Source organism: Delphinus delphis, chromosome 11 (genome assembly GCF_949987515.2).
Source record: "Delphinus delphis chromosome 11, mDelDel1.2, whole genome shotgun sequence".
In the NCBI taxonomy this organism is placed as follows: domain Eukaryota; kingdom Metazoa; phylum Chordata; class Mammalia; order Artiodactyla; family Delphinidae; genus Delphinus; species Delphinus delphis.
In genome coordinates this window covers 67,948,558-67,964,662 of record NC_082693.1, presented here as the reverse complement: position 1 = coordinate 67,964,662, position 16,105 = coordinate 67,948,558, and the positions used below count along the sequence as shown (strand labels likewise).

Below are 16,105 nucleotides of genomic sequence, written 5' to 3'. Positions count from 1 at the left end.
TACCTCTATTTTACAAAGAATGGCCTAAATTTACAGAGCTAATAAATGGGGGAGCAGAGTTGGGAATCCAGTAGCAGGGTTTCAAAACCTTGCTCTCAACCATCCAGCTCTCCCCCCATTTGTTCTCTCCTTTCATACCATTCACGGGATTTACTTACTCTACTTGCACTTGGGATGCAAGGAAGATGCAAAAATTGTGATAAAATATATTCCTCTCTCTTTCCAGCAGCTTCCCAGGGGGGCTTGAAACTGTAGTAACCAAGCAATTGTTTGATCAGGACATTGCTTTTCTGAAATAGTGTCTGTTATAGAATAATGCAGACTCCTGGACTTAGAAGAAAATATGCTATTATTCAGTCTTTTATTCTACTGATTGGTTTGAACATCAAAAATCGAAAGTTTTTGTCAGAAATGAAAAAGATAGAATGAGTAAAATGTGACTATTTCCATCTTGAGCTATGGAATTGTGAAGTACCTAAGGAAAGGCTGAAAATCCCATGATGTGACATATCCTCGAGGTAATAAATTCTGGCCTGCTAAAATTACTGATGCCTATTTAGTTTGACACACAGTGACTCTGATGTCTTTTTATTTTTTAAAAAATAATCAACTTTTATCTTCCTTTTCTCTGAACCTACCCTCTTCATATGAACAACCTAGTAGAGAGTTCTTCATATTTCTCATTTTCACCAAAAGCATATATATGATATATAATTAATTTACATGCATATGTTTATATATGGGAGTTCTTATTTTCCATGTTCTTGATATACAATAATGTATTCAACTATTCTTTTATCAATAGATATTAAAATTATATTAATTCTTTTTTTGTTTTTCATTGTATTTATATTTGTTTTCTATTTACATTTGTTTGTTTTCTATTAACTGTTGAACCTCTGCTTTAGACAATCACCAGCAACATTTGAGTAAATATTGTGCAAGGTGAAAACCTTTTATTGTCACTCCGTAGCATACAGGTGGGCCCCTTTATGTTTGCTACTAGCCCTGCTCTAGACTTCAGGACATTTTCTACAATATCACATAGGAACACTTCAGAAAACTTCTAAACCAGAGTCCAATAGGAGAAGAAGGCACGGATCCTCCCTCCATCCTCATTATTTCCTATAGAGAATCCTGCCAGGACCAGAGCAGCCTTCTGAATACACACACAGTCTATAAATGTTCCAAGAGAGGGATACAATTCACTGTTGCAACCTTGTAAGTGGAGGAATATATTTTCTAGTTTTTGCCGGGCAAGGTCAATTTTCCTTTTCAGATGTTTATGCTTGTTTGGGAAAACCAGCTGCCCAGCACCTGGAAATCTTTAAGCCCGTGGGAAGCAGGGTTTGGGTGCAGGCATTGCCTCACCATTCATTAGAGTGAGCACTCAGAATCATTTTCGAACAATTCTGCCTGTTGCCCCACAGTTAGCTTTTTCCCAACATCCCTACCGGCCATAGGTATTATTGTTCTTTTAAACTTTCACCTGTCAGTTGAGTACAAAGATGTTCTGTTATTGTTTTCTAACAAACCACCCCAAATTAGTGGCTTAAAATATTGACAACGTCTTCTGCGGAATATGCAGTGTGGGTTGATTTGATAGAATTTGTTCTTCTCTGCCTCATTCAGCTTCAGCTGGGCTTGCTTAAAGGCTGTGCAGGGAATCATCCAAAACCTTGCTCACTCACGATCTGGCAAAGTTGACGATAGTTGTTGGCTAAGATTTCAGCTGGGGTTAGTAGCCAGAATAAGTATGTGTGGCTTTTCCAAGAGCTCTTTGGCTTCTTCATAGTATGGTGGCTCAGCTCCAGGGCAAGCATTCCAGGGGAGAACTCTCAGCACAGGAGAGTCATTAGTATCACTTCTACCTCATTATATTCATTAGAAGTCAGTCACTAAGGCTAGCTTATATCATGGAGAATTGGACTCCACCTTTGGGAAGAATTTCAAAGAATTTTCAGTCATGCAACCATCACAATAGAAATAATTCATTGTTTCTCTAGTTTTCATTTTTCTCACTACTTATTTTCAGCATCTTTTTGTTTGCTCATGTATCAGTTTTCTATTGCAGAATAACAGAGTACCAGGAGCTTTGCAGCTGAAAACAATACCCATCTCACTCAGAAGTTCAGGCATGGCTCAAAAGGATTCAGAAGTTCAGGCATGGCTCAGAAGGATTCTCTGCTTAGAATGTTACAAGGCTGAAATCTAGGTGTTGGCAAGGCTGCAATCTCATCTGGAGGCTTGACTAAGGAAGGGTCTGTTTTCAAGCAGCCTCTAGGTGTTGGTAGAATTCATTTCCTCATGGCAGCTTTTTTCTTCAAAACCAGCAGTGAAGAGAGTTAGTCTCTACTGCTTCAAAGTTAGGTCAGATCCAGGCAGGACAATCTTTTACGTCATTAACTCAAAGTTAACCATTTAAGAACCTTAACTCTAGTGAAAAAAATCCCTTTACATTTGCCATATTCTATTTGTTAGAAAAAAGTCACACTTCCACCTATACTCAAGGGAATGGATGCTGGGGAATTATGGAGGCCACCTTAGAATTTTGAGTGTCACAGTTGGCCTTATTTATTTATTCTTTGTAAATTGTTTCTTCATATCTATTTTTTTCCTGTATGGTTGTTTATTCCTTTCTGGCCAATTTGTAAAAGCTCCTTATATACTATAGATATTATCCTTTGTCTTTATTTTTCATCAAATATATTTTTTTCCAAATCAAATCTATTATTTGTACATTGACTTTATTTATAGATTTTTTAATCCATAAAATATATTTTAAAGTTTTATCTTTTTCCTTGAATTATCCTTGTGAAAAATTATTCAACTAAATTTGTGCTGTTGAACATTATAACAACTAGTCACCTGTCCTTTAGATTTAAATTTATATTAATTAAAATTAAATAAAATTGAAAATTTAGTTCCTCAGTTTCACTGACCACATTTCAAGTGTCCCATATAGCTACTTTTTAGACAGTAGAGATATAGAAATTTCTATCATCAATAGTTCTACTGGACAGTAATAATCTAATTGTTTTTAATAAAGACACCCTGTAGATATTTAAAAAAATATTTCTTATATTTTCTACTTATTAATTTTACATTTTAACTATATTAATTTCTTCCTCTGATTTTTTTGGTTTATTTTATATTTCTTTCTCAAATGTTCTGTAGGCTGAGTAAGAAGTTCCTTTCTTCCTTCCTCCTTTTCTTCATTTAATTATTATCAAATTCATTAAGGCTATACATTTACTTTTGAATTCAGTTTTTCTGAATCTTAAAAGTTTTAAAATACAGCTTTTGGATACAAGGATTATATAGGTATAAATTTCATCATTTCTAAATGGTTAAGATCTTTTTATGATTTATTTTCAATTTTATTGGATCATTATCAGATAACTGTTAATATAGTTACCTGATAACAGCATGACACTTGTTTTAAATATGTATAATTTTGGTGATAATCTATTATAAATATTTCATGTTCATACCAAAAATAATGCATATTCTTTATTTACTTATTAACGAGTACTAGATAGAGTCAATAATTTTTATCGTATTTCCCAATTCTGCTATGATTTTACTTATTTTACTTTTCTGTCTATTATATTTTTCCAATTTGGAAAAATTTGTCTCTTAGTACAATTATATTGTTATAACGGTCTTTTTTCTTTTGGATAATTTTTGCATAATTTATTAGCTTCTATGTTATATGGTACATAAAAATAAAGGTTTATTGTATATTTTATTAAAACTTGCATCATATTTTATGTATCCTCTTTATTATTATTACACTTAAATTCAATCTTAGCTAATAGTATTTCTTTTTGTTTGCACTTGCTTATTATTGATTTATCTATTATTCCTTGGTTTCAAACTATCTTATTTTGTTTTAAGTTGTTGCTAGGTTGTTACCAGTGAAGAGTCTAGACTTAATTATACTATTGTTATGTTGTTCTTTTGAAACCTAATATAACTGTTTTGACTCTCCTTGGAATATATATATATATATATATATATATATATATATATATATATATATATCCTTGTTTGCTGCCTATGTCTCTTACCCCTAAACCACCATATTTGCTTAGTCATCTCCACATACATCTTTGTATATAGCCATGCATGGTCATGCTCCACAGACTACCATTTCAACCTTGCTCTCCTATTAATGGCAACTATACTCACCTTGCTTGCACTTGTCTTCTGCTATTCAGAGATTAATCATCCTCATTGTTACTAGGGATTTCAGTCCTATAACAGCATCTTGTAACAAGAATCCTAGTCTAAAAATGAAGAGACATGGCTGAACATTTTATCAGTGCTGCTGCCCACTCACAGTGCATTCCTTTTTATCTTTAAATGACAAGTCACAGGCCTCCTGAGGAAAGACAGCTGGCGTAGTTTACGATCTTTCATAACAGATCCATTCTACAATACCCACTTCAGGCACGACCATTTTTCTCCACAATCTGCCACGGCAGTTCTAGCATCTTCTTTACTGTGTGTGGTCAATCTATTTCAAAGTGTCCAAGGGACATCTCAGAAACATTTTCGAATTGGTTACTAGGACCGAAGTCAAGGTTTAAATTTTGTGTCATGAAAGAGTTTCCATATTGGCAAACTCTTTGTTTTTCACCTTTATATTCTGTGCCCCTTGATTCAGCTCCCTCAGGATCTGCTCCCAGTCATATCCTCCCACTTCCTGTTGCTACGTGACTTATGGCAGCTCTTTGTCATGTAGCCTTTCCTCTCTTAGCAGGCCTAGCACTTCTCCAGTTGGTTATCTTATGATTTGATCTGTTAAGCAGGGGGGGTTATGGGAGCCTATGTTGAAGAAGACAAAAATTGCCTGGGACTCACCTGCCCAGAGCACAGCTAAGAAACAGAACATTTTTTTAAATGACTCTGAAGTGTCACCATAGATGTCACTAAAGCTCATACATTGTTTTGATCCTCAACTTAGAGCCCATTTCCCTTTGTAGGGACCCACTCAGCCCCCAGAGTTAGTATGAACATTATTTTAAACTAAAGACTTTTGAGATACAGCAGATATAGAAAGCTTGGAGCTTCCCTTATCTGACTAAAAGGCAGAAACTTTGGAAGTGAAGCTGCCATAAATCCCCTCTTTCAGGAAGCTTCGCTCGCAGGAGAAGACCAATCATTCTCACTGGATGAGAAATTGCATAAACGAACATTATCACAAACTTTCATACCATCCATTTTTCTTCCCTAAAAAAGGTTCATTTGTTCTTCCCATAGAAGCCCTCTCTCCCCCTTCCCTTTCCCTGTTAAGCTGGTATATAAACTTCTATTTCGAGATGTTCGGTGAGCCTCTTCATCTGAATGCTCCCACACGCATATGAATAAAACTTGTGTATTTTTCCTCCGGTGGGGGGGAAAACTGCCTGGGAAAGCACATCTGAGGGTTCCATATAGTCCTAAAGCAAGGGGCTATATTTTATCCTTTAGCAAGAGGATAAAATACAGTGCTACTTTTCTAGGTCTAGAAATTTCAGAGGGACTTGGGCCCTCAAGATATTCTAGTTCATCTACCTAATGTTCCCATCCCAAGTCTCAGGATCCTTCATAACTGTAATCCAAATTTCATGAAAGAGATTTGCCAAGATGAGTACTCAACCTTCTTCTATATTTTTCTGTTCTTTAAATAAACTTCTATGCTAGTCTCTTAACATGATCAGCCCTCCCATTATAGGAAATGATTGTTTTATCAGATGTTACTAAGGAAGCCTCTGACTCACATTTTTATTTTAATATGGAGTGCTTCATGAATTTGCACGTCATCCTTGCACAGGGGCCATGCTATTCTTCTCTGTATCTTTCCAATTTTATTGTATGTACTGCTGAAGCAAGCACTGACTCTCACATTTTTATTTAAATTATTGGAATTGATGTTTGATCACCCCAAGTCTGCCACTTTTTCTTTTCAAAGTACCAGTGTTGCTTACCAGCAGCTATCTAATTTCTCAACTATTATCATTACTATAATAGCCATATTTCTCAAAGACCAGAGATATTTTATTGATCAGATATCAAATGTCAGTGCACCCCTTTCCAACTGCAGATAAGTCAAATTCACTAGAGGTGAAAGTTTTAAGAATTGCAGTTTCACAGTAGACCAGTGACTGTCAATTTTCTACCTACCATCTGAGATGGGGTCTTCACTTCAGCTGGCCACCAAATTTTCAACTCCACAATCCCATTCTAGAGTCAGCTTTCTAGAGATCACTTCTTACATCCTAGAAGTAGAGGTTGAGACAAAGATTCAGGCGTGCACGATGTACTGAGTGAGTGCTCTGCAGGAAAATCCTGTAAGAGAATGAAGGAAGTCAAGTAGGTGAGGGGAAAATCTGAGCAAGGATGCAAACTAGTTTTGCTGTGGTACAGACAGGGAGTGGCGGATATTCCTAAAGAATGAATTACCCCATAGAGTTGTACACCTTGAGACTAAGGGACAGAATTTTGTATAATTTTATTAGTCAGTAAATGGGAAGGGGGTGGGGAAACTGCCCAAGTGTTTCCAGGCAGGTTGGTTCCCTTCAGCCAAGGGCAGTTCTTCTGAGAAGGCCACAATTATAAGCCATTCATTTCAGTACTCACAGCAGATAGCAGATGATAAACTAGTAAAGAGGACAGGGTGAGGCACCAAAAGCTTTTATCGCGTTCCTGCAGTATAGTTGAGAAGCACTAGTGTCAGTAAAATTATGAGACTGGAAAAGTTCAGACAGAACTTTCATAAAAAGAAGTTTATTAATGCCATTTTGAACATTTAATTGTAGACCTTAGGCTCTTTATTACTTATCATGATGATTTCTGACTTCATCATTTATTGGAGATTCACTATAGGTTATTAATTTACTTATGTACACAGGGCAACAAAAGAAAGATAAGGCATAATGTTGCTCTCATGAACTTTATAAGTTGCCAGCATGTCAAGAAACCACGAAAAAATTCCAATAGTAGTCTCATAACAATTACTATTGGCTGCCAAGGGACACAGACATCAATGTGATATCAAAATTTTTGCTAAAAACATCTCAAGCACTCAGGAGGGAAAAACTTGAAATATTTTTGCTGTGTCTTTTTAACCAGTAAAATTGTAAAAAAATATTTCTTCTTTCTGAAGAATCAATTTGAGTTCTTTAATGTAATCTGGCGTCACAGAGCTATATAAAGGGAGCAGTGAGACTGGATATTTTGTTATAATCAGGTTATGACTTTGGAAAAGAATGGCAATTTTTGCAGTTTTAGTCTAAATAAATAACGATCACATCACCATTACACAGTGTCACTTTCCCTGTTACAGCAGTTAGTGTTGAGTTTTTTTCAGCTAAGCTCACTCAGCAGCGGCCTGCCACAGATACTGAGTGTTAGAGAGCTACTCTTCTATTTAATTCTTCTTTGGATGAGAGAGAGGCTAGCCAGACTTCAGTTAGGAATTTATTTTTGATTAAGAGCAAGGCTCATAACAAATAAAGTGACCAATATCACACATGGAGAAGATTGGTATGAGATAACATGAACTGAAAGCTCTCTTTTTTCCCCAGTTATTTACAATTTAAAGATCTATTTAAAATTATGCCGGATTATACCCACTCTGAATAGGAAAGCACTTATGGAAAAATGGGAAACACATCTTACAGTCAAAATTTTCCTAACATTTGCAGAAGAAGAGTCGAAGAATGGCACACAATGCCAGGAGGGTGCATTTTCCATACACTTCAAAAGCTTTTTGTTGTTGACAGGCTAGTGTATTACACTGATATTTATAGGAAAATATTTTCCAAGACTGTTTCCCACTCCGACGTTTCACAAATTGCTACAGTCGTTTTTGTTTAATAAACTGCTTCAAAGTCATTTAGGTTCAGGAAATGCTGGCTTAAAATTAGATTATATTTGCTGCAAAATCTCTGGGAGAATTAATATAGGTGCTATGAATCTCTAATTGAAATTAGAATTATTTAAGTTGTTGGACTTTGGAACCCATTTTTCCTGGAGCACATCATGTGGCAGGTTCTGAGAAACATTTTTGAGAGAAGCTGCATTAAGGTACATTCTACAATTACTTCTTAAATGTCACTGTAACTGAATATAACAGTACTTCAAAGAATGTCAATCGGTCTGCTCAGGAGATAGAACTATGCAGTAATTTGAACAGGGAACATTTAATATAAAGAGTTTTTAAGCATAGTGGGGATTAGATTAATGATAGATAAGCTGGTAAAATGTTAAGAGTTAAGAATATGGGAATAGCAGATATGTGTTGGCCACTACCAGAACACCGATGGAAGAGCCCACCCTCCATCCTGACAGGGCTGAAAGCTACACCTTTTTGGAGAAGACATGGCCATTTCTCACTGAAAGGCAGAGACATCATTGTGATGAGGTGCTGGTGGAACTTGCTGGAACTCTTCCCTCTAGAACTTGCTGGAAATCAATTCTCTGGGGTATAGAAGAAAACCATTCACAGAAAGATGTCTCATGGAAACATTCTGCCGTGGAACTTCCTGAGGGGATTCTGGGGGAAGCTGCTTGCTGCTGAGGACTGCTGGATGCTATACATGGCAAAAATTGGGCGATAGACAAGTTTGCAAGAGCTGTAGGAGCCTGATGCTGGAGAAGCAGTGTGTGCTCTAAGAGCCGGACACTGGAGCAGCCGAGAAGCTACCCACACCACAGTTAATGCAGTGCTGGAGAGGCCAAGTATTCAAGTGCAATGCATGAGGCTTCCAAGTGAGTGCTATAACCAGGAGGAAAAGCCCTCTCTCCTGCAAAGCTATTGACAAAGCTTACTGCCAACTGGCAAGGGAAAAATATATTTAAAGTACCAGATTTGTTTTTGCAAAGCAGGTAAGGAAGGGTAAGTTCTGAGGTGAGAGACATTAAGTTGATAACTGGCATTTAAAATTATAAAATCTAGAAGAAAATAAATCCTTGTGTTATGTATTCTTTGTTTACTTTGATGACATTGTACAGACATTAGGACTCCCTCCAAAATTGTGGTTTTCTTTTAAATAATAGGAATAGTCAAAGTGATTAAGAAGATTTTTTTTCAGAAAAAGTCTCAAAATGCTGCTTCTAATTTCAAGGTAAATTCGATATGAGTACTTTGGGTTACTAATTGCAGAATACTCAACTTAGCTGCAAGCAACAGGGTAAACTACTAATAGTCACATAAACAAATAAGTACTGATTTTTCTCACATGACAGAAACTCTTGAGATAAGCAGCTTCAGGCATTAGTTTGATGGATCATCCATTTAAAGGCTGCCATACCTGTGATTCTCTTGGCCTTTTCCTCCTGCAGACCATATGGTTCTTCTATCTTCAGGAATCATATCTGCAACCAAGGTGGAGAGAAGAAATAATATATGAGAGCAGCTAGGTCTGACCCTTTCAAAAGCAAAGGGAAACTAGAAGCTCTCGGCAGGCTTATTAGCCATAACTCTGTCACATAGCCACTCTTAGCCAGGATTCTGGCTGGGGAAGCAAGTTCAAACTATGTCATTCTCCACAGTGGAGGTTTCAAGGAGAATGGGGTTTGGGGTTTTTTTTTTTTTTTTTTTTTTTTTTTTTGCGGTACGTGGGCCTCTCACTGTTGTGGCCTCTCCCATTGCGGAGCACAGGCTCCGGACGCGCAGGCTCAGAGGCCATGGCTCACGGGCCCAGCCGCTCCGCGGCATGTGGGATCTTCCCGGACTGGGGCACGAACCCGTGTCCCCTGCATCGGCAGGCGGACTCTCAACCACTGCGCCACCAGGGAAGCCTGGGTTTTGGGATTTTTGTTTGCTAAGCCAGTGAATAGTATCTTCTTCACAAGAGTTTCTTGAGGATGTAAATATATTGCTAAAATAATGTAGCTGATAACTTTAGAATACAGTAAAAACAGTGGGGGAGTTTGGTAAGCAGAGGAATAGCTGCCTCCAGAGATTACTGTGGAACCTATAAATATGCTAGTTTACATGACAAAGAAGAATAAAGATTGTAGATGGATTTCAGATTGCTAACCTGCTGACCTTAAGACAGACTATCCTGGTGGACCCCCTATAATCACAACAGTCGTTATCAGTGGAAGAGGGAGGCAGCAGAGGAGAATCAGATAGTGATGTATCTAGGAAGAATGTTGCTAGAGATGCAAGGTTGCAGGCTTTGAAGATGGAGGGAGGGGACTCTAGCCAAGGACTGTGGTCAGCCTCTAGAAGCTGGAAAATGCAAGGAAATAGATTCTCCCCTAGAGACTATAGAATGGAATGCAATTATGTCGACACCTTCATCTTAGCCCAGTGAGACCTGTGTTGGACTTCCAACCTACAGAACCGTAAGAAAATACGTGTTTGTAATTTTGAAATCACCAAGTACATGACAATTTGTTACAATAGAACACTAGGGAGAAACATAATGTAGATACAACATTGGGAGACTGCATTTTTTCAACCTTTCAACTTCATATTAGATTCTTCTTTGTGATTCTTTCCAGAAACATTTGTTTATATATTGGATAGATTCAAAGTTTAGATGTAGCTAACTGAAATTCTAGAAATTTATTAAGTTCATTCATAATTATTTATTTTCTATTGCAGAACCAAAGGCAATGTATGGGAATCTCATTGGATAACTAAGACATAAAAGTAATCCTTAGACTTGACACAGAGATATCTGAATATTTATTATCAAGTCTTTTCCTTGATTTTTTTCATTTTAACGATCTATTTTTAGTGTGTAGACTGACATATCCCAAATGTTTAAAGTAGGAATTTTAATATTAATGGCAATATTTTATATATTTTTTTCCAGCTGTGATTAAAAAAATCCCACAGGACAACTCAGTGGCAGATGTACTAACCATGCAGCTATATACATTATTTTATAACCAAGTTTTTTTCCAGATGCTGAGTAGCTTTAATGTTACAAATGATTAAAAATAGTATCTGTAGTCTCTGAGACTCTCTGATCTGTCAATATTAAAAAAATCACACAGACTGTTATAACTTCGTATTATACTAATTTTTTCTTACATTGAGTAGAACTAAAAGTAAGTTTGCAATAAAATATTTTAAATATCCTATTCCCATACAGGAACATTTTGTATCTAAAGAAAAAAAATTAAATAGAGCACTTATCACTATAGAGTAGATTTAACCACTCTTGGCCATTTTTTTTCTTTCATAGAACATATATCTCCCCCCTTCCCAAATTAGTTCATTCTTAATATAGTGCAGACAGTTCTTAGGCTTTGGATACATTCTGATATGATGTAAATTCCTTGCTCTACTTTTTACTTTCAGGTGGATTTTGTCAAGTTCTATGCCTCTCTAAATCACAATTTTCTCATTTGTAAAATTGGTACGATATTACAAAATACATAAGACTTAGGAGTTTTCACAGAGTAGGCACTTAATTAATTGTAGTAATTATTCTTATTAAAATATAATACTAATATTTATTTTTAAAAGTAAAACAAAACAGATATATCAGTTAGGTGGTTTAATAGAAACATATTCTGTAACAAAATATTTCTTTCTAACAAGATGTGTTAAATATGCCAGTGATTGAAGTTAGGAAATGCATACCTTAATGTGCATTTGTTCTTCCTTTTTTGATAAATAAAAAATTGTCTAGGTTAGATATAGGCCTCATAGGATTTCCAGAGCACTTAACTTGGTAGTGTAGGATGTACACTGCAGAGTACACAGTTGAGAACTGCATTTAAAGAAGTTTCTTTTTAGCTAACAGAGGAAAGACAAAAAAGTAAAGCTAAGATGGTACCAGTGATATAAATTTAGAATACATATGTGCCTTGGTTTACACACACACACACACACACACACACACACACACACACACACACACACATATCCCTCTTCCAGAAAATAAATCAACCAAAATCACTTTTCTACCCTGTACCACCAATGGCTTTGAATTTCTGTAATCCTATCAAAAGAACTGGACTTAGAAAACAAGTTCAATGTTCCAGTTTGATCAATGTGAATAGGAGACTTTAAAGAAGAACATGTTACTTCTATTACTATTAATAATAATTACAATTATAATACAATCACCTAATATTTTTGTGTGATTACAGCATACTGGACTCTTTACTAAGCGCTTTATATGTATTGTTAAATCATTTTAACTTCACACCAATGTTATTAGGTACGTACTATTAACATCATCTCACTACACAGATGGGCAAATGAAGCATGAGAGGGATAAATAATTTGCTTAAGGTGACACAATACAGTTAGTAAGTGGAGGATGTAGGCTATAATAATGATAGTATATATTTTGTATTTGTTATTTAGTTATATGAATAGTTGGCTTAGGGGGCAATGGGAGCGAACTATTAAGTATATGCTTAAAAGTTCTAGCTCAAATATTTTATATGACCCTTCATGTAACTGATGATATGTGAGCAGTAATTTGTACTAATGAATTTTCTATATCCATAGCTTAATGTCTATTACAAATCAAATGCTGCTGATATATCTTTATTAAATATGCTGATACTTTAAAATTATTTTATGTAAGTTTATGGCAATGAGTTGTCGTTATATATATATATATGTATGTTGCTAATTACTCTAGGACTTTTTCTTTTATTAAAGAATTACTTTTCAATGATGATTGTTTGATGCTTACATTCTCAAATTTCATTTTGCTTTCAAATTGTGCTCACTTTTCTGTGGACAAATATTTGGATCCTGTGGATAAAGACATACTTTGTCCTAGGGATAAAGTACTGAAAATATTTCATAAAACCCACTGAGAAAAACACAGTACTCTGTTACTCTGTTAAATAAGTGATGGTAAGTTATAAAACACATATAAGTCATGCCCACATATGTTCATGACTGGCTAGCTGGTCCTACTTGTGTGCTGAGGCTGGTATTGTAATTATTTAAAATGAGTCTTCAGTGGAATGAAAACAAGAATATAAAAGGGAAAAAAACTATTTCCTGACATGGAACTACCAAATTAAGGACATAGTTGTCTGCTCCCTGTATGCTGAATCTTATATCCCGATGAGCCGTATTGATATTGAATGATTTTCCGTATGGGGCAAACCTCTAAGGGAAACTTCGACAATTAAACAAAAAAGGCTTTATGAGTGACAGCCACTTTAAAAAAGTAAAGTTATCCATATCCTTCTAATTTTAGCCTCCTTTTACTTCCAGTGCTTGAATTGAATATGTGCTATTCTGAATTGAATGCTATTTCTATTTGAGTTAATGTCTTCTTAAAATCTGTGCTTGCATTTGGCAAAAACGATGTGTTGCTACTTATAATAAACATCCTTGTTCTTTCTTAGTATCTCAGTTCAATTATAAAGAGAAAAAAAAATCTCAAATTAAACTGTTAACCTAATGTTAATTCTTCTCTACATAACTTCTCTTTGTGCTTTGCTTTGCTTTTGTTAAGAAAAATTATCCAAATTTGAAATGTAACAGGTGAATGGACTTTCCTCCTTACAAATCTTGCATATATTTTAAGGTCTAGAAAACAGGCTCACCCAAAACTTATTTAATTTTATAAGAGTAAACACTGTGCTTGACTTAATATTTTATTTGAGTCCTGAAAACCGTTAACTGTTACATGTGAACTTTTAGATTTTTGTTTGGTAGAAATATATAAACACAAATGTTACAGTTTTGTGGCCTTATAGGACATAAGCCAGTTTTGTATCTATTAGACAATTCATTTCAACATTCTGTTGACTGACTATATAAACCCGTGGTTCTCAAATTCTTCTTTTAATTAGTCTTGTCCTACTGGCTACCTCTTGAATAATAAAACTGAGTATAATCTTTGACAGATTTTCATGTTAGACTTGTATGAAAGTCACACTTTAATTTTTCAAAAAGTATATTTTCACATCTTTTTATTTATTAGTTTAATGTTTTTTTCCAAAGTTAAACCATTGAATGAATTTTTTCTAGATCTTGGGGTGTTAAGCATTATGTTTGGGTTTTTTTTTTTTTTTGGTAAAATTATCTGTCTTTATGAGGAGTGACTATGAGGTCAAAATCTTTATAAAAGCAAACATACCAGGACTATAGACATAAAATACTGTCAGAACCAGTTTTTCAGTTACTTGGTCCTTAATTTATAGTTACAAATCATTTCATTTTATTGTGGTAAAAAACACATAACATAAAACTTACTATCTTAACCATTTTTAAGTGTACAGTTCAGTGAAATTAAGTACATTCATATTGTTGTACAGCTATCACCATCACCCATTTCCCAAATAGATCATTTGGGAATGATCTATTTGGGAAATAGATCATTTTTCACCCAAACCGGTATTATACAGCTTAAATATCCCTCCCATTTAATACACTCAGTTCTTAATGAGTTTAGGTTATTACCAAAAATTAAAACTAATTTCAAATGTAACAAAAAGCCTCATCAAAGAATAAATTTCTAGTTTCCTTTTTACCTACAAAAATGCAAAAAAAAAAACCCCTCAAAATTCAGTTTGAAATCACTGAAAACAGACAATTTTTTTCTGCAAGGCGGAAAACATACAGATTTCCCTTAGAAGCATATATTATCTTGGAATTCTTGAAGTTAGCTCCCTTAGAAAGGCCTGCGAGGGAATCCTTGTCATTAGCAGCATTCTTTTCTTCTACCATTTCCAATAACGGTTTTATGGTTCTTAGGCTTCTACTGTTGAGTTTTTGTTGAAGTTTCTTGTATAGCTGATGCCCAGGTTGCTGAAATCCTTTCCTAATTTTTGACCTTTACATTTGCCACTCCATCATTCTACTTTCCTCAGGCATATTCCTCATTGAAGTGGGTGTATTCATTTTACTTCCACTTCCATTAAAATTTTATTAGGCTACAAAGAAGAGACATATTCACATATTGCACAGGCTTGGGTAATAATTTATTTAAATTTTATTCATTTCTTGTTATATCCCCTATTGTAGCTCCTCAGGAGGTGAGAGTATGGTGGTTCAGAATTTTTAAGGTGTATGAACTTGAAGAAGTCAGTAATAAGGACTGAAATCATAGGAGCACAAGCATCTAGTATCTTTGGTCAAGTTGAGACTGAGGAATAACGTTGCTCTCTGTCAAAGAGCCACGTTGCCTGTATAGGGATCTGGGTCAACTAGGTCTCATCTCAGCAATAGAATAGTATGGAATGCTAGCTTCAATTCAGTGTGGAGGGGCCAGATCAAAGGAGAATCATTCCAAACTAGTAGTCTCCCTCCGGGGTCTAGAAGTCGGAACTAAATCCTTTCTAGATTACTAGCCCTTAGATAGTTAGAGGAGGGAAATTCAAGAGGGAGATGTTGGGTTTTCTTCTAATAAAGCATATGAGAGCCCAATTACCTGAAAACAAATTGCACCGAGATTCACAAAGAAGCACATCCCAAACCATACCTAACTTTTGTATCTATATTCATCTTGCTATCTACATTTCATCAAAATCCTTCTAGAATTTCCATGTGTTTCCTATAGTTATTTTGTGTATTATGGAGCTTGATATGGCAGGGTAAAGAGAGAAAAAACTAGAAAAAGAGAAGAAAGTTAAAATGGGGAGAGAGTGAGTATAAAGGGAGCAAATCATGGTATCTCAGGGATCCTCTCCCAACCTAGAATCTATTATTTTTGTTTCAATGTTTAGTTTCCTCATATTTTAGTACCTATTTTTTTCAATTCTAGATATTTTTGGTTTTTCTTCTTTTTCTCTCCTTCATTTAATATGATAATTCAGAGAAGTCCATAGTTTAATATCATAGTACAAAGTGAAAACCATAACTTTAAAATAACCCAAGTTCATTTGAAAATAGCACTGGAAGCAGAGGGGGAGGGTGGCAAGTTCTCTTTCCAGTTTCCAGTGATACTAGCCTTGCCTTTGTTTGTATAATCTAAAGGTAAAGCACCTACATGAAAAACTCTGGAATGATGAGATGATATAAACAGAATTTCAAAAGCTTTTTGGAATTGTATTTGGGATATTGAGGTCTTATATATATATAATTACATATCCAGACAGTATTTCAGTAGTGAGAGAATAAGAGACTTAGAAACTATGGTCGATGATAGGCTGCGTAATTTTGCAAAACTAT

General features: G+C 35.2%; 1 non-coding gene across 1 annotated transcript; it reads right to left on the bottom strand.

The window, feature by feature from the left end:
- Positions 1-5,776: 5,776 nt before the first annotated feature.
- On the bottom strand, positions 5,777-5,883 carry LOC132434692 (U6 spliceosomal RNA). The gene has a single exon (XR_009521405.1). It is a non-coding gene; the product is annotated as a U6 spliceosomal RNA (small nuclear RNA).
- Between the last annotated feature and the right edge of the window lie 10,222 nt (positions 5,884-16,105).